General features: G+C 43.1%; 2 long non-coding RNA genes across 3 annotated transcripts; one reads left to right on the top strand and one right to left on the bottom strand.

Moving 5' to 3' along the window:
* The first annotated feature begins 14,956 nt into the window (after nt 1-14,956).
* LOC143009936 (uncharacterized) lies at nt 14,957-16,267 on the top strand. Its single transcript, XR_012964743.1, has 3 exons — nt 14,957-15,219; nt 15,637-15,752; nt 16,010-16,267. It is a non-coding gene; the product is annotated as an uncharacterized LOC143009936 (long non-coding RNA).
* A 134-nt stretch (nt 16,268-16,401) lies between these two features.
* On the bottom strand, nt 16,402-19,290 carry LOC143009924 (uncharacterized). 2 transcript variants are annotated; one of them, XR_012964741.1, is made up of 4 exons: nt 19,161-19,290; nt 18,516-18,618; nt 16,969-17,113; nt 16,402-16,714 (listed from the first exon to the last, which is right to left on the bottom strand). It is a non-coding gene; the product is annotated as an uncharacterized LOC143009924 (long non-coding RNA). The 2 variants fall into 2 exon arrangements; XR_012964740.1 differs by lacking the exon at nt 16,402-16,714 and having other exon boundaries at nt 16,850-17,113; nt 19,161-19,289.
* Between the last annotated feature and the right edge of the window lie 15 nt (nt 19,291-19,305).

Here is a 19,305-nt window from a genome sequence, read left to right as displayed (position 1 = left end):
CCCTCAATATGGCCCGTGATGAATGGAGGTGGAGGGTTGGGGAGGGTGTGTGTGTGTGTGTGTGTGTGTGTGTGTGTGTGTGTGTGTGTGTGTGCGTGTGTGAAGGGGTGTCGGGTGGGAGGTATGTGCGGAGGCATCATCATCATCATCCCTACCACCACCACCACCACCACCTCCCCCGCCACACACACACACACCATCCCCCACTGATGTGATAAAAATTTCACTTCGCCGCGCAACTTCATTTATTCTGTTGACATTCGCCTCTGATTAAAAACAATAAAGAGAGAGAGAGAGAGAGAGAGAGAGAGAGAGAGAGAGGGGCCCCTGCTCTGAATAGCATATGCAAATGGAAACCCGTGCATCTATCTTGATGCCAATGAGCCTGACTGACTGACTGACTGACTGAGTGACTGGCATCGCCTTGACGATGACAACGTACTTTACTGAAGTGACACACACCTCTTTTCTCCTTCTGCCCTCTGTCTTGTCTTCCTCCCGTTATTTCTTCCCCCCCGTCCTTTGTTCCTATCCTGGTTTCCCATCTTCTTCCTCTCCGCCTCCTCCTTTCTTCCTCCTCACCTCCCCCCCACCTCCCCCGCATTCACCGCGAGGGATTCACGGTGTGTGTTGGCATTCATAGTGCAACAGCCATGAAGGAGGGAGAAGAAGGAGTAGGAGAAGAAGAAGAACAAGGGACAAATGAAAGGATTGTAGGGGAAAGGGGGGGGGGGGCAGGTTGGTCTCAAAGTGTAAAACAACTAAAGCTGCATGCAAAAGTATGAAAGTAGTTGTGAAATCAGCAATTTATGTAGTTTTTTTCACATCAAGCTGAGGGGACAAGGTGGTGTGTGTGTTTGTGTGTATGTGTGTGTGTGTCTGTGTGGTGGAGGAGGAAAGCAGGTTTGAAATTTGTGGGATAACTTCATGGAACAACGAAACTGGGTGGTTGTTCAGAGCGCAAGAGTGGTTTTGTCTACCATGTGCCCTAGTAAGACATCGTAGAGGGAGGAGTGTGTTGTATTTGTGTTTGCGTGTGTGTCTGTGCGTACACAACTGTGTTGCGTTTGACCCAGTTCATGTTAAAACCAGATTCCCGGAGATGAGAAAAAAGGTGAATTTGTACATATGCATGCATCTTTGCGAGCTTGAACGCATGTGTGCGTGTAGCTGCATTCCTGCATGCACATACAGTATATGCATCCTTGTGTGTGTGTGAGAGTGTGTGTGTGCGTGAGTGAGAGAGATGCCTGGGGGCAGTGTAGTGGAGCTGATGTGTGGTCAAGTGGTCAAGGCCTCTACGGATTTGGTTGTGCTCGGGGCTATTGACCAACTAACCCACATCTCAACACTATAACAAGGAAATGTACACTTATCATCCATCCAACATCCACCTATGTGAAGTATTTGATCATGTTATGTTCACGACACACACACACTCGTAAACAACATGGCAAAATGTGGCACACACACCAACACTGCCACCCTCAACCAGTTTATAGCCTCACAAAGGATTACAGCAGATATCTGCATCTGTGTCACTCTCTCTCTCTCTCTCTCTCTCTCTCTCTCTCTCTCTCTCTCTCTTGCACTCTCTCTCCCTGTCCCTGTTTAAAGCACCACCGCCAAGCGCAGGTCTATCATTAGAATAATTAATTGTTCAACCAAGTGCCGTTTTCAGAGGGAGGCACTCGGGCAGAAGCATCGAGCCAGTGGTTAGCGAGGAGGAGGAGGATGATGAGGAGGAGGGGGAGGAGGAGGAGGAGGAGGAGGGGGAAGTCGAGTGCAAGGCCACAAAACACAAACAGGTTTTGCCGTTATTAGCCTGAGCAAGCGTGAAAAAGAAGAACTGACGTGAAAAACAACATTATTTTCTTTTTATAGATGTGCGATCTCTTGGCTTTATGGTTAATAACATAACAAAACTCATCGCTTGACAATTGCGGGACATATGTCAGGAAATAACAATCTGTGGGAAAAAGAATGTGATAATGAACATTGTCAGTGTGTTTCACAACATTTTTTGCCGTGTACATAAAATGCCTGTTTGATGCTCCATAAACCCAAAGTGACGTCCACAAATATCTTCTATCTATATTAACAAAGAAGCAGTAAATCCTCACACAGGAGAAGCTGGAACCCAAACAGTTTAAATGAGACTTGATAAAGAACATAAATGTTTTTTGTGTAGATTGTTTGTGATTATTTCCTACAAACAACTCATCAATTGGTCAAAATGACATTAAAAAAAGGAACAATCAGCACAGGTATCATATCACTGTTGCTCTCGTTCTCCAGACATCTACATACAGTGTGTGTGTGTGTGTGTGTGTGTGTGTGTGTGTGTGTGTGTGTGGTGTGTGTGTGTGGAGAGATGATGAATGAGATTTGGACCAGGACTCTCAAACAGCGGCATCAATCATTTGTTAGAGGTGGTGATGACCCATAGACAACATCTATAAACTTCCCTCCTGGTGTAGACAGCTTTATCTTACACCTTTAAAGTCCTGTAAGGCAAATCTCAAGTATCAGAGTTAAATCTTACAAATTATTTAACACTAATTTTACAGCACCCTCGTTGAAAGAAATGGGGCCTGATCCAAGACGAAGGTTCACAATCTGGCTTTATGTTGGATAAGAGACACTGTGAGGGAGAGTGAAGGCTTCATCTTATCTTGTTTCTATGCTGTGTTTGAAAATAAGTGACATGTTTTATTCTTTGCTTTGTTTCTAGTATTCTATGTTGAACAATTTGGATTATTAATATGATTATGATTAGTTCTGTGTGGATGTAATGTATATTGTAGTGTATACTAGCAGGGCTGCATTACAGTTGTGTTCAGTGGTTGGTGACAGAATACCCGAATATAGTTTATGTAAATGCCATTCAGGCTAGAAGTCATTATGTGCTCCTTTGTCATATTTGTGACAATGTGACACCCTCAGCAAAAGCTAATCTGAGCTAAGCATTACCCCCAAACTCTCCTATAAAATGTCCTTATTCAGAAATGTAGGATTATTTTTTACCATCCCCATACATTCTCACAGTCCACTAAAGTCAATCTATACTCTCTCTACTTTTCCCCCTGCAGTGAATTGCTCTTTAAACCTCAAATTCGGGATTTGAAATTAGCTCTAACAACTGCATTTTGTCTGTGGCTGGAAAGTCTGTCAATCTTCACGTCGCCCTGGCAACCATCCAACCCCATGCTCTGGCTTTTCTGCTGTAAAAAGGAGCTCCAGTCTGAAGTGTGTGTGTGTGTGAGCTACATCTGCCCTCTGTGGTCACTGCAGAACTCAGTAACTCTAGGATGACACTATATATATATATAAGAAATCTTATCAATCGAATAAAAAAAGAAAGATAATAATACCTTCGTTACATCAGAATTGAACTGGCACAAAGTGGAAATGTAATGTTTTTTAGTTTCAAATATGAATCATCTGGTGTCAGAGCCCAGTCACCTTCCAATTACTGTCATATATAACTTAAATTCATACATTAATACAATACATACAGGATTTAATGTTTTCCTGGTAATGACATTTACAGACTGAACTCCTGGTGTAAAGCTCTTTTTCAGAGATGTTGGACATAGTCAAGAATCGACATCTGTTACTTTACTGCAGACAAAGAATTCATGATTTGATGTTTCACAGAGAGCAGAGAGAGACATTGTGATATGTATGGAGGTGATAAATGGAGGAAGTAAAGTAAAGTGACACTAATTGTGAGGAATTGTAATTGAGGGGTCAGTGTTTGTGTGACTCACAAGACTTGGGTGATTTTTAGTTTCAATGGTACATGAGACTCAAACTCTCTCTCACTGAGTACATTGGGGTCAGATTATACTAACAATGGCACACGCAGTCACACTGTGCTGGTAATATGAGTCCACATTATACCTTAACCCAGCACTTTACTTTGACGGAGTCACCCATATACTTGTTAACAGCAAATGTTTTACATCTTGGAAAAAGTAACTTTCAGTCATTGTAGCTTATTTTTCAGCAAATTTTTTTTACATTTGTGTGTGTGCTGTTATTCTGTGGTGTCCTTACCACCAGATTTGAATACCAGCACAAACACAATACAAGTTTGGGTGTGAGGGAACATAAAATTTGTGTGAAAAGAACTTTAAACTAGAAATAAATAATGCAGAAATAAAACCTGTTTAAAAACATTTAAAATTCAAATCTTAATTCGATAGCATTTATGCGATATTTTAAACTGTAGTAGAGTAAACATTCATATCGCTATAAACGGCTTTGTAAGGTAATTCATTCAGATCAGTCTTTTTGTCATAACTGGCCCTAGAATAAGATTGAAATATATACTCTTCCACAATTTTTCGAAATTTTATATATGAGATATAAATAGATTACGGTAGCGTGCTTTAAACGTCTATTTCACACATAGTACATGTTTGGGTGTGGGTGGGTGGGAGGTGTGGGGGTGGCAGATATGTGTAAGGAGGTTGGGGTTGTGTGAGAGGAGGGGTGGGGGCTGTGGGCATGGGGGGGGGGAGAGAGAGAGGGGGATTCATCCTTTCTTATCTGCTGTGTCGCCAAATCGATAACTAGGACATCTAGATAAGGTCTCGCAAGCCTAGTGCACACACAGTTTTCCCACTGAAACACTGAAGGACGTATACGTTCAGACACACACACACACACACACACACACACACACACACACGCACACACACACACAAAGGCATCATTACGCGGACATACATACACACACATATACTGTATGTAGATGTGCTTCCAAACCAACAAACAGACAGCAAAGTACGCCATGTTCACAGATTCTCGCACACATCTTGCAAAGCATATTGAGCACACACACACACCCACACTATAGCTCACTGTATGCGCACTTCCACACACACTCCCCCCCCCCCCCCCACCACCACCACCACCACCCCTTTCCCGTGACACAATCTGTCGACTCCTAAATCACCCTCCCAACTCTGTGGCAGTCTAGGTGCGTGTTTCTGATAGATTTCGGAGAAGTTACAGCCAAAAAACGGCCTGGCTCCCCTTCCTCTTCCTCTTCCTCTTCCTCCCAGCCCTGCCTATCACTTTGGCGTGAAATCCGTTGGGTAAGCGGTGGCGTTTTATGGTTGATCGGCCAGCGGCTATTTCCTCTGGCAGAGGGCACATCTGGTTTCTCCATCCAGGCTGGAGCCGTTAGACTCCCCGAAGGCACTGTTAAATTAGGGAACACTGCGGTTTACAACACAATTCAAGACCTATGTCCACTTTGATTTAAGTTACCTTCGTCTCTTATATACCTTATTCTCTACGTAACAAAGAATTCTCAAACCTGGAAAGGGAACATAATACGTCCAATGTGATGCAAACACTCGAGCTGGATGTTAGATTCTATATAAGGTGTATAATTCTGCACAGACACACACGCACACAGATCAGCAGTCAACCTCATTATTGTGTGTCTTTCTTCGTTGCTGTCTATAGCAGCGAGTGTATTGATTACATATCCCACATGCCTATTGTACATTCTACTCACTGGCGATTTTAATCTCATTTTGATTGTACTAAGGCTCCGTCTCACAGGAGTTCTTTTTGATCTAATTCCGAAATTCAGAGCAGCTCCTCCTCTCTCGCTTTACTTCCTCCATCACTCTTTCCTGTTTTCCCTTCTTTCTCCATAATATTGTGTGTATGTTATACATATGCACACCAGTAAACCAAGTCCTGAGAGTGTGTGTGTGTGTGTGTGTGTGTGTGTGTGGCTGTGTGTGTGTGTGGTTGTGTGTGTGTGCGTACAGCTGGATGATGGGCCAAGGTCTTTGAACACTAAGACCTGGATGAAGGATTGAAAGGCCCCTTGAAGCCCCCTGAAATTCCCTTCAGCCAGCGCTGACACCCTCCGGGGGGCCAAGGAGACGGGAAAGGGAGATCAAAACCGGAGAGAGAGCAGGCCAAGAGGTCGGCATGAAGCAAAAGATCCGGGGAGCATCGACAGTCCAAGGAAGTACTCGTGGTCTCCGCAGAATTTCTAAAAAGGGTCAGTGCAGAAAGGAAAAAAAAAACGCCTTGGAAACCAGGAGAAGTCTGCAGCTGTAAAACACGGAATGGGCGAAGAATGGACTAGAACATGGCCCCAGGGTGCTCTGCCAAACTGAGCGGCACCAGAACTCTGTGATGACTGACACTGCTCTGATACGATAGGGACGATGTGCTTGGTTTAAGAAACCTGTAGTTTTCCCAAAGGTTTCAGTCATCACAACAACTTGGAGTAGAAGCGAGTCTTCGTCCGCGTTACCTAAAAAGTGTCGCCTAAATCACACGAAAACGACAGTGAGATTGAAGCAAAGATGATGTGAGATTATTCCAGCCCGTCTCATTTGCCACCCCCTCCTAAAAGTGTCTTGTTAAGCTGTAACTGTTTGAAAAGCTTCTTTCATTTGCCTCCCACTCACTACTTTACAATTCAACGAGAAACAATTAAACAAACGAGCAGCCTTAGCCATGACATCTAAACAATGAAGCACTGTGATGGCGATCAATAGTGTGTCTGCGATTCACCACTCGGGGTCGGTGAACTTCGCAGCGCACTATGTAGGCTAATGGTCATTGAATGCTGGTCTGAATTAATTCCTGGCTGAATCCTCTGGTAATAATCTTTAATTCCTGCACCAACACTTTCCGCAATTAGTCTGCCCTCTCCCCATCCATCACTGACCAAAAACAGCACCTGGGGCAGATGGGAGAAAAAAAAGAAAGTCCGAGAGCGTTTCTCTTTTAATTATTCATCCATTATTCCGGTAAACAGATGCACAATTTGTTAGCGCTGATGAATATTTTGTCTGTAATCAGCGGACCCTTGGATTCTCTCGATTCTCCTCATCTCTCTTTCTTTCTCTCTCATAACCTTCATCACTCCAGTGCAGAGCAGCTGAAGACACATATGGGCATTGATTTTCGCCCAGAGCCATGTGGGCTGAACTCAAAGAGAGCTTGTCAGAAGAGTCGGCGAGAGAGAGAAAGAGAGAGAGGGAGAGAGAGAGAGAAAGGGAAAGAGAGAGAGGGAGAGAAAGAGAAATAAAGGATAGAGGAAGGACACAAACCTCCCCAACCCCAAAGAAAAACGAGCTTCCGACAAAAACAAGGCGCTGGCGTGACTGTCATCACCTTTGACATTTTGGAACTGTGAGAGGAAGAAATACACGGGCGTAACAGCGTAACAGAGTCCGAGAAAAAGAGAAAAATAACAAAAGAAAGACGCCGCTTTCATTTCCCCACTTTGCGTTCGGCTTTTCTACATTTCCAACAAACAAATTTAGCCACTTGGAGTGTGTCCGTTGGGCCACAATCTGTCGGCGGGCTTTGATGTGCTCATTGCCGCCTCCTCTGAAGTCCTGCACGCCGTGTTCCTCTAACAAAGGGAATAAAATAGAAGGATGAAGAAAGAGGAAAGAGAGAGAGAGAGAGAGAGAGAAAGAGAGAAAGAGACGGCCCTGTTTTTGTATTTGGCAAAGCCGCTGCTTGTATTCCTGGCGGACATTCCGCCTTCAGCTCTCCTTCCTCCCGCACTCCACGTCTCCCTTTTCGCGTCCTCCTGAGTGCTGGTACGTGTTGGAAGGTAAGAACTGGGAGAAAGTTAATGATCAAACAGGTAAAATCACATTTTTGTTTGATGTTTATTTATGTCTCCTCTTCATCCCCACAGCGTTGGAGAAAGACCCCACACAGGTTTGTTGCTTTTCCAAATATGAGAGCCAAAATGTCATTCTGGCAAACTAAGAGGAGAGTGAAGAAACTCACACACAAAACACGATTAGCATTAATTATGTCACGGACAAAATGCTTAAAACATCTTGTACCTTTAACTTTGAGATCAGTTTGTTGTTAGCGGGCCAAACAGAGATGATGCAGCATCACATAGGTCATATCTCAAATTTGTAACCGATTATAAACTTTTCTAATGTCACCAATTGTGCCGTAAAACAAAAACAAAGCTGCAAGTTTGTTGAAGTGAGTTGAAATTTTCATATAGTGCTTTTTTTTTCTCAAGGAGATCTGATTTCACGGCTCACATAGAGACTTTATTAATTATTGACAATGCCTCACATAACCTGCTTTGCACATAAAAACAAAAGAAACCTAAAAAAAGAAACCAATGTAAGTTCTTGCACTGTACTGACACCTGTTGACACGAGTAATGAAATGATAACTTTGCCTGTAGTTTGTCTGTGAACTGCACATCTCAATATCTTTTCTTTCTGAAATGATCCTGTTACCACCTGGAACCCGCTTTAGGCTCTGGATGGCTGAGGTTCAAGTCAGAGTTCACTTAAGCAAAGGGGTTAAGATCTATCAATGGTATCGAGAAAGACAGGATCTGTATGAGACCGATGTCTTTCTACAAGACTGAATTCAGGGCAAAGTCCTGACCCCTGAACTCTATTCTGAGCTTTAATGTCTATTTACAGCCCCACAATCATATCAACAAACTCTTCTCTTCCTTTAACATTAGACATACATACATTTACACTTAGTGTGTGTACCTCTGTTTTCTGCTGTTACAAGGAGGTCTGAAATCAATCACTGCCCTCAATCTGAGAGACATTCACACAATCCTTGTTTCACATCAAAGGTGTGTGTGTGTGTGTGTGTGTTTCCTGTGTTGTGTAAGCCTGTTCTTATTCTGTACACTCGACCTTCTGGCATTGAGGCCCAGTTATGGCTGATAGAGACAACAAACAAAGAGCAATCTCTTTCTCCCAGATCATTACGCAACCGACGCTGGGGAAAGGCGCGGTTACAGAAATAGCCAAAGGGCAAGGTGGACAGCGCGTCGTCGGGGCTCATCTTTCACCGAGCCTCTACACCTGCACGCTGACGCACACACACACACACACACACACACACACACACACACACACACACACACACACACAGAGAGAGAGAGAGAGAGAGAGGGAGAGAGAGCACGAGATGTACTGCTTGCAAGTCCAGGGAGGTAGAGGCAAAACACACACACACACACACACACACACACACACACACACACCCACACACACACACACGTCCACAGACACCCATTGCTGACGTTGTTTGTGAAATCCTCTTAACATTAAGTTTCATCTTAAAACCAAGGATCACATGACCTTACACTATAAAAACCCTGCGACCACTTTCAAACTACACTGGATAAGCTCACAAATGCATTCAGATCGAGCCAAAACCAGGGCCGCCTCTGTAGATCCTGAAATATTGACCTTGTAGAGGTATTGGCAACTAATTATATGTGTTTATGTATACAAATACCTGCCTTCAGGGTTTCCAGCTTAACAGAACAAGGCACAACAAATGGCCAAGCAAGCACAAACACAAGGCGGTACGTTTAACACAGTTCTGTGAGAGTTATCCGTTTGTTTACGAGGCCGTGCACACATGCCTGGTGAGAGCAACCGCCCCCCCCATCAAAGTCTGCCCCAACACCACAGCGCCACATCGCTGTAAAATAAAAGCAAGAGTTTCTTATTTCTCTCCCTCACTCATCTCTCATTGCTACCCCGCAGGCCTCGGCTATGAAATTAAAATAAAGTGAACGAGCGTCCCCCTTTGAAGAATGGACAGAGAGATAGAAAAGGGCTAAAAAGGCAAAACGAGAGAGAGGGAAAGTGGGAGGAGTGAGTGGAGAATGGGTGAGCTAGGGGCAGCATGGGAGAGAGAGACACAGAGAGAGAGAGAGAGAGAGAGAGCGAGAGTGAGAGAGAGAGAGGGAGAGAGGGAGAGAGAGAGGGAGGGTGAGGAATTTAAGGAGCTGGGGGGCAAGTGATGGGAGTGCAATTAAAAGTGCACACACTGGCAAAAATCTGGGTGCTTTCAAGGCAGAGTTAGCCGCAGACATCTTGGGGGAACTCATGGAGCGGTGCAGTGTGTTTGAAGATGTGGTGGGGCGCCGCTAAGTGATGATTCAAACAGTCCAGGAGCTACTTCAGCTCTGTTACAGGAGTCTCTGAACCTCCCCGACCCCCCTTTCTTTGCGGGCTGGATTGTTTGGGCGCCGTGGAAAAAATTTACTACCCAGTTTTAGGGCGTCTTGATAAACTGAAGTTGTATCTTAATCATACTATGTGTGTGTGTGTGCGTGTGCATGTGCGTGTGCGTGTGCGTGTGCGTGTGCGTGTGCGTGTGTGTGCGTGTGTGTGTGTGTGTGTGTGTGTGCGAGGCGTTAATGTGCCACCCAAAGAGCTTACAGAGAACCTTCTGCATCTGTGTGTGTGTGTGACGGGCAGAGAAAAAGACCCTTTGAATGCTGACTTCGACTGATCAGAGAATCAAGCCCATACTGTTGTTGGGGACACATGACGTGTGTATGAAATGTGTATGAGGTGTATATATGAAAACAACCTGTATGTTGTTATCTATATCATTACATTATATAACAGAGAATATGCAGCAGCTTGGGTGTTACAGAGACATGAATGTGTGTGTGTGTGAGTGTGTGTGTTTGTGTGTGTGTGTGTGTGTGTGCGCGTGTGTGTGTGTGTGTGTGTGTTGCAGTATCCATGGGCCATTCTCTCCTTTCCTCACCTTGTGGAGGAGATAATGGAGAGTGATGGATCACAGAATTGATGTGTCTAATTTCATTCGGTTCTACACTCTTCTGTAATGACAGATGTTTCCAGGGCAGATTTCACTCACTTAGTGTCAAACACCTTACAGATGGATGTGAAACATAAACACACATACATTTTCTCAACTTTAACCCTCACATGTGCGTATTTAAAACAATATGTCTGGTTTATTATACAACACATAACTGAGAGGATGCTTATTCAAAGTACTGTAAGAACCTCTCCAGGCCAAGAGGAATTTAAATTTAGATTCAATTTTGAGTTCAGTGATCTACATATTATGATTTAAGTAAGTGGCACAGGGGTCGTACACTGGCCGCTGCAGCTGCGTCTGTGTGTTTGTTCCCTGATGTGTGTCCCACTCAGAGTGTGTAGTCGCTGCCATTCGCTGCTCCATCCAACTCAGGCCGCTAAGTGCAGGTCTAAATTTAGAGTTGTCCAGTAGTCCGTGACAAGCTGACACACACACACACATACAGAGATGTGTGTTAGTAGCCCTGAATCACCAGACAAAGGCATCTGACAAACATCTGATCAAGCAGGAAAATGATTATTATCCTCGATGCATCTGGGGTCTGCGGGGCCTTTGTGTACTCATGTGGTGGAGACTTACAGCAGGAGGCTTACATGTGTAGGAATGACCTTTAGTCGCTTCTACAACAAGAGGAGACCTGAAGTGGATCAAAGAGTAAATGAAGATAGAAGGGAAAGGGTGAGACTGACGAACGGCGATGAGTGTTTCAGCGGCTTCACAGGAAAAAGATCTCGCTGTGAAACAGACGAGATGTAGTGTTTTGTCACCGTGTGTGGACAGATTCGAGGACTTCCACTGTAAAAGCAAATTTGGGATTGTTCTGTTTAAAATTCTGGATTTTAAACAGAAATGAAGGAGAAAGGAGAACAGGAAGATGCAACAATGGAACATGGAATGAAGTGAAGACAAGGAGAAGAGAGAAAAGACAAATGGTGTTGAAGAACGGACAGGACGGGAGGGTGGAAGAGATGGTAGGACGTACGGGAGAGCAGAGAAGAAGGAGTTAGGGCAGAGGAAAGGCAATGGGACAGGTAGGAAGTGGGAATAAAGGGAAGGAAAGAGGAGTGGAAGCAGCAGAAGGAGGGGAAATATGATTCTTTCATGTCATATTAAATGTTCATGTCATTGCGATAACGCACAAAGTAGGAACACGCTGAGGCTGTGGACGATCACAGAGATGGCGTGGCAGCACGAGGTCTTAGAGGATAACTCAACAGGCCATTAGTGCTCCATAAATGATAATTTATGCATCCATGTTGAAATCTGGCCACAGGAGCTTCATCACCAGCTCCTTCCGAGTGTCTTCTGCCACTAATTACGGGGTCAAAAAAGCAATTTGTACCATCCGAGAACAGCCTCCGTTCTTTCCCACATTCTCTCTGTGTCTCTCCGACACACACACACACACATACACACACATACACACACTCACATAAATGAAAAAGCACATAAACACCTCGCACATTATGCAAAGGCACCAGCTGCTGGTAACACCTCCCTAACAGGCTGGCAAGAGGGCGAGGAGAGAAATAGTGGTGGAGCAGAGAGGGGGATCATGGATGGGTGGGTGGGTGTATGGGGGTGATGAAAAAGTGAGAAGGAGGGAGAGTGACGGAGAGGAGAGCACGCATAATGAATGCCATTATCAGCTTTGTTTACAGGCGTTTCGGAAAAGGGGGTGAAAAGTCGTGTAGGAAGTAAGTTGCTGGTACCATCGCGTTTTTAATTCCACATTTAAGTATCCCACACGTTTCCTTTTTTTGTGAAACGGCTGCGTTGCCTTTTTTGGTGTATTTTTCACGACTTCTCCGAGTTGCAAACAGACGAGGCAAGAAAAAGAAAACTCCAGTCACTTCCAGAGGTTGAGGGGATGGGGGGGGGGGGGGGGTGGGGGGCTGGGGGGGGGGGGCGGGGTGCATTTGTGCTGGATGCATAATGTTTGGCTGGGGGAAGAGGTTGAAAAGGAACACACACACACACACACACACACAGAGGATTTGTGTTTGCGTGCTCTTCCCCAACCCTGCACACAGTGTAAGGGACAGGCCAGTGCTTTCAGAGGCATGTCAACTGGACACATTAACTCATAAAATACCCCCTTCTCCATGAAATATGCAGCACCAGGCCACAAGGATGGAAGATGACTATCCATAATTGATGTAAATGAGGAGCTCTCTCACAGCAAACACACAGCAAATGTGTGCCTCTCTGCGTGTATGTGTGTGTGTGTGCTGTGTGCTGGAGGGAAGAGACTTGTGTGCTGATCTTGAAGTTGCGAGATGTAAGGTCATATCTTGTAACGTCATGCTCAGTCTTCAGAGGGCTTGTAAGCGCAGAACCAAAACCAACTATAACACACATTTACCGTTACTGTCACGGATCGGCATGTATATTAACTACAAAGATTGAGCTAAGAGACGAAGAGTTTGAACCCAACAAAGGTGAAATCTTTGTTCTCGACATGCGGGAGGGGCGGGCGGCGCAAATTGAAATCTCCCGTTTTTGACCTTGCATGAATTGATAACATCCTGGCACTTCAATAATGGATGCAAAGACTTATTTATTTATTTTCCCGGCTTCCATGTCTGCCAAGTCGTAGATGTTTCACTCGGCTGGCCTGCAAGCAGATGCAGATGAATATTTTACTGAGCATAACCATCTCCCTCTCCATCAGCGTCCCTGACATGCAAACGAACAAGGCGATTGTGTTCACACAGGATAAGTGAGGTGAGGATGATAGCATGCCTTATAGATGATCTGATGCTTTCCTCCTTTTTTTTGGTTCTGTCGCTTCTCTCCGTCGCCACCAGTAATGGTTGCTGAACCTGCGACCTCTTCATGAAATTACTTGAAGATGCATTGAACATTGTTGATTAGCGGTATTCAGGGATGGAGATGAAGATTGTCCAGAGAGAAAAGAGGAAGGATGAAGAATAAACTTGACACATGACAGTTGAGCTATCACGTCCTTTTGTGGTAAATTGTTTCCCAGGTCCCAGATTCCTTCATAGGAGGTTCTAGAGACTGTTTTTTACAGAGCACTTATGTCTCGTCTCTTGTCTTCTTCCATTCCAGTACAGATGATGCAGATGTGACTAAGAGAGGAGAGGCAGTCACTTATTGTGCAGTCAGCTCGTTGGCGTGCAGATGACTGTGAGAAGTGCAAAACGCTGCAGAGAATGACTGAAAATCCTGTGATGGTCGGGAAAATACCTCCCTCCTACACAGAATGTGCTCCACAGCCAGCGCCAACTAAACAAATGTGACTCCATCCAACTTGGCGATTGTACCGCCGTGTTTAGTGACCTCTCAGACCAGTCTGCTTACTTAATTTCTCAAAACAAGCTGGTGACAAATGTGGTGACTTTTTCAGAGCAACTGGGAAAATATTGTGTTGAGTCCCACAGCATTTGGCAAGAAAACAGCATAGTTGATGATCACAGCTCTTTCCCATATTCACTAAAAGCCCACTGTGCTCATGTAAGAGCATACACACAAGAAACGCAACGAAAAGCAGAGGTTAAGCAAATGTCAAGTCTTGTTTTGATTAATAATATTATATTTTTCAGAGGATATCCTAAGCAATACTATTATTTTCATCCAAAGTGATGTATATTTAAAGTACAAACACTAAATCTTGATCTGTTGTAGAAACATATTCCATCTATTTTGCAGTTATAGCTGACAAGAAAGAGCTGGAAAGTGGGCAGTAAGATATTCAACTATTTTAAGGATTAGATTAACTATAAAGACATCTTAAGTTATTTCCTATGTTATTGAATCCTAAAGGTCTTTTTCGTGGAACAAGTCATAATATCTGTTTTGTATGTGTGTATGAGTGTATCGAACTAAACCAGACCAAACTCATCATTCGGTTGCATGTGTGGACACAATGTGTGTGAGGACAAAAGTATCTTTCAAGTGGAAATCAATGCGAGCTGATCGCTATGGTCAATAATGGCGACTTCCCGTTTCTTCCAGATTTTTTGAAGCTTATTATTAAAGATAACCCAATCCATACATTGTGCTAAAGTAGACTTTTAAAGGTGCACACTATGACAATCACCCAGGCTTTTCCTCCCCACCTCTTTAGAACCAAATCAATGGCCATTGTTTCTCACTGCTGACCTTGTGAATAAATCGGGGACAGAGCTTGGATGTAGTTACCGCTGCCTCTCTGGTGCAAAGACTTCAAGGTCATTATCTGATTTATACGGTGGCCGAGAACCGCCACCGCTGCAAATAAAAGAAGCGCTGCAAAAATAAAAAAGCTGGTGTGCAAAAATAAAAAGCTGGTGCAAAAATAAAAAAGGCGATGCAAATAAAAGAAAGTCTGCAAAAAAGAAACGCTACTGCAAATAAAAGAAAGTCTGCAAAAATAAAAAAGTCGGTGCAAAAATAAAAACGGTGATGCAAATAAAAAAGCCACAACGGAAGAGGGTTACCGGGGACTGTTTTTGCCGATGCACCTGTGTGAGTAGAAGACGACGCCGACGCACCTGTGTGAGGAGAAGAAGACGGCGACGACGACGAGAAGAAACTACGAATAGGAAAACGAACTAGAAAGTAAGTGAACATGATAGTGTTTAATGTCGCTACGTGTACTTTTTAATGTGTTATTTGGTTAGGCCAGGTAACCCCAGGTTTGAAGTTGAACTGGAGAATGCCGGTGTATTGTTAGCTTCGGCTAACACGGGGAGACCACTAACGAGAGTGGAAGCAACTGACGGCTACAGCTTATTACTATCGTTGTTGTTGTTGCTTGTATCATTAATAGTCATGCTAACAATAATCTAAGGCGTGGGTAACAATAGTTATTTGGATGAATGTGAAGTTTAAGCTGTGTGAGGTGGCCAGGGACTTTTGTGAAAATACCATGACCATAATGTCAGATTGAGGTATTGAACTGACGGCTAAAATGTTCATGCAATTTAAATCCAAAGCAACCTAATGATACTTGTTTTTTTTGTTTGTTTTTTGCAGATCATAATGAATTGTCCTTTTTGTGGACACCAGCAGCCTCCGAAACGACTTTGTCGGATTCAGAGGTGATCATCATGAGTCCAAGCTCTGCAGAATTCAGTGCAGCTGATACATTGGTGAGTGCCACATTTGTTGTGTCTTACATTGATTATATTGTAAGTTCTGTCTGAAAATGAAAATGTTTCTAGATTTTACATAGAAGCCATGTTTCTGATGAAACGTGCCAAAATAGCATTTTAAATTACAGTAAATGTTGCAGTGTCCTGGCCTACACATATTTTACAAACTTCAATATTTATGTTCAAATTTGTTCAGCTCTAGTTCTGTCAATCAAATTTGAAGTGCTCACTGATATATTGTTTTTTACTTCCAGATATGGGAACCTGCAGATGGAGAGTCAAGCACTGATTCAGCAGCTCTGGTAATTGTAGCTCCGAAACATAGTCTATCGTTCACACTTAGCCTTGTCTGAAAATATTGTCACACAATCAAGGCTTAAACTACTTAAAAGAATGTGTCACGCTCTGACCTAGAGATCCATGTTTGTGTACATTATATTAAACATTTCATTTTTAGACTGTTGTCAAGACCGCACATTTTTATTGTATTTGATATCAGGAATGTGCTTGCAGCTTCAGCTTGTTTCTTTAAATAAAAAATAAATAAAAAAACTACAGACTGTTCTTTTTTTTTTTTTTTAAGATTTTTTCAGGCATAGACAACTTTATTACAGACATTTGTACGTTGCTTTGGACAAAAGCCTCTGCCAAATGACAGGGGAGAGAAGAAAATGACAGCAGCAATATACAGCAGCAGCAAATACGACACATAAAAAGAAGTTTGTTTTGGTGTTGTCACAACACAAATATGTCCCTAAAATTTTTACAGACCAGCCATGTTTTTCAGGGTGATGTAGTTCTCTACAGCTGATTCCCACTGCAAAGGAGCTCTTACACCACTCTGTCGTTGCAGTTCTCCAAAAAGAGTTTCATGCTCATCCCCAGCAGGAGTTGCTGGCACTGGCATGATGCTGGTGATGTGGTTCAGGGTTTGGGCAGATGCTGGGAAACCACAATTGCTAGGAGCAAGTACAGGAAAGTGTTCACACTGAGCAACACATCAATTAAGTTTCACTTTCATGGTCATTACAATTATCTCCAGAGTTTCTTACAGGACAAGGATGCAGAGACCCAAAGACAAGCAATGATCTTAGGTTAAACTAAGTATCAAATATTAGAGAAAGCATTGCACATGAGGGAAAACTTTATTGTGAATCTTAAATTTTATAATCAAAATGTTACAAAATATTTTCAAGTGCAGTTAAGTACCCACATTTTAGAGCACCACATTATTTCAGTTTTTACGTAATTAATAATAAATAAGGTGACTCCAGGAGGTGAACTTTGTGTTTGCAGGGCTGCCATTGAAGAGATGCCTCTCCCTCAAGTCACTGAACAGATCCATCCAAAATTGGCTCCTAGATAGAAAACACAAATTCATCCAGGTCATCGTTCTTCAAGAGGTTTAGATTAATGTACAAGTCCACTTACTACTGACTCATGCCTTTTGGAGATTTCACTACAATATACCCTTTCCTTTAAAAAGCACAGCAATATACATTAAACTGAGAAATAATATAAATGCATACAGCAAATACAATAATCCAGGGTCAAGTAAAACATAAATGAATTAAAAGTGACAGAAACCTTTGTTTCCGGAACCAGCTTTCAATCCGCTGGTTGGATGTTGAAGTGCCATACATGTGGCTTTAAGCTCCTGCAAACTCGTCTGCATGCTCTGATCTCATGGTACATTGAATGGCGGCCATTATTCCATTTTCAGTGCCGCAATCTGTGCGGAGCCGCTTTGGAAAAACTCCATGCTCAACTACACAGTTGATGTAGTTTTGAGCAATTACTGAAGGGTCGTTGTTCGTCTTTCCACAATTCAGCCACATAATTTTTCTGGAGAAGCCATCAATGCAGCCACTTATGCCAATTCCAAAAGGTTTTAATTTATTATACCCATCAACGTGCCAGGTTTCGTTTGGTCCCATTGAATGATATGCCCTTCGAACAAATCTACGTCTGCAGCGATTCTCTGTTCCACATGGATCCAGCTCTGCCATTAGGTGCATCGTCTTGTCTGACGACAAGAGAGTGTTTCCGTTTCAGAATCTGCAACATCGCTCTATACCCTAAAAGCTGGCCTGATCCCTTTAGCTCCTCGGAAATAGCTGCCTGCACAGTAGCAATTGGAGTGTAGTTGATCCTTCTGGTCAGGCTTGCATGTTTTAGTCTTTTTTGTAGATTGCGAAAACTGACTGATGTGTTGTGTTTGGTTTTCAGTAAGTCCACTATTATTTCATAACTATGGCCCTCTGTGAAATATTTTTGGATAAGTTCATCCACTGGAGTACTAGCTTCAGGACCTGAGGGGTAGGACGGAGGACACTATATTAGAGGCTAAATGATGAACTGCATAATGAACATTTTCAATTTTTACAGAGGTGAATAAATGAGATTGTTAAGATTATCATGTGTGGGTGACATGGTAGTTAGTGATTAGTTATTGAGGAATCAAGCTATTCAATGCACTCGTTAAAGTTAATTAATTGAAAATGTCTTTATATAAAAGTAGCATAGTGCAAAACACTCAAAATTGTTGCATAGGATTTTTTTACAGGGATCAGTAGCCTACTAGACTAAGAAACTTTCTTAATTTTTCATGTCTTCAAATTCATTGTATTCCACATGCCTCTGTTATGGATTTCACCATATGAAGTGGTATATTCATGACTAACAGACAGTATATTCTCTGAAAAAGCATAGCAATCCATCATGTTTAAGAACCTCATTAACTGTCAGAAAGAAATGTACCTTCATCTTGAAGACTCCTTAGGAACCTGACATTTCTACAGCATGAGCCACAATATACCAGGACGGATGGAAGGTTCACCCCACAGAATGGACAAAACATGACCTGGTAAATGACAAAGCAAAAACAGTCAAGTTTAGGATTCAATCTGACATTATGGTCATGGTTCTTTCTCAAAGGTCCCTGGCCACCCCACACAGCTTAAACTTCACATTCATCCACATAACTTCTGTTACCCACGCCTTAGATTATTGTTAGCATGATTATTAATGATACAAACAACAACAACGACAGTAATAAGCTGTCTTCACTGTAGATAGTCACCACAAAACGAGCTCACTCACAGAGTCACAGTCAGATGTTGGTCCAGAAAGTGTGTCTCCAATGCTGCTGAAGCTGTTTGAATCTGAAGCTACTTAAATAAATGAGTGTGATGGCATCACGCTAACAAAACGATGTCATCCAATAACTCAAACTCCAGCTATGATGTCAAACTGACATCTGGTTAGTGGTCTCCCCGTGTTAGCCGAAGCTAACAATACACCGGCATTCTCCAGTTCACCTTCAAACCTGGGGTTACCTGGCCTAACCAAATAACACATTAAAAAGTACACGTAGCGACATTAAACACTATCATGTTCACTTACTTTCTAGTTCGTTTTCCTACTCGTAGTTTCTTCTCGTCGTCGTCGTCGTCGTCGCCGTCTTCTTCTCCTCACACAGGTGCGTCGGCGTCGTCTTCTACTCACACAGGTGCATCGGCAAAAACAGTCCCCGGTAACCCACTTCCGT

This window comes from Genypterus blacodes, unplaced genomic scaffold (genome assembly GCF_046128005.1).
Source record: "Genypterus blacodes isolate CSIRO-AG114 ecotype Tasmania unplaced genomic scaffold, CSIRO-AGI_Gbla_v1 ptg000012l_1, whole genome shotgun sequence".
NCBI classification, from domain to species: domain Eukaryota; kingdom Metazoa; phylum Chordata; class Actinopteri; order Ophidiiformes; family Ophidiidae; genus Genypterus; species Genypterus blacodes.
The sequence above is the reverse complement of the archived record's forward strand: the minus strand, read 5'-3'. Positions and strand labels throughout refer to the sequence as shown.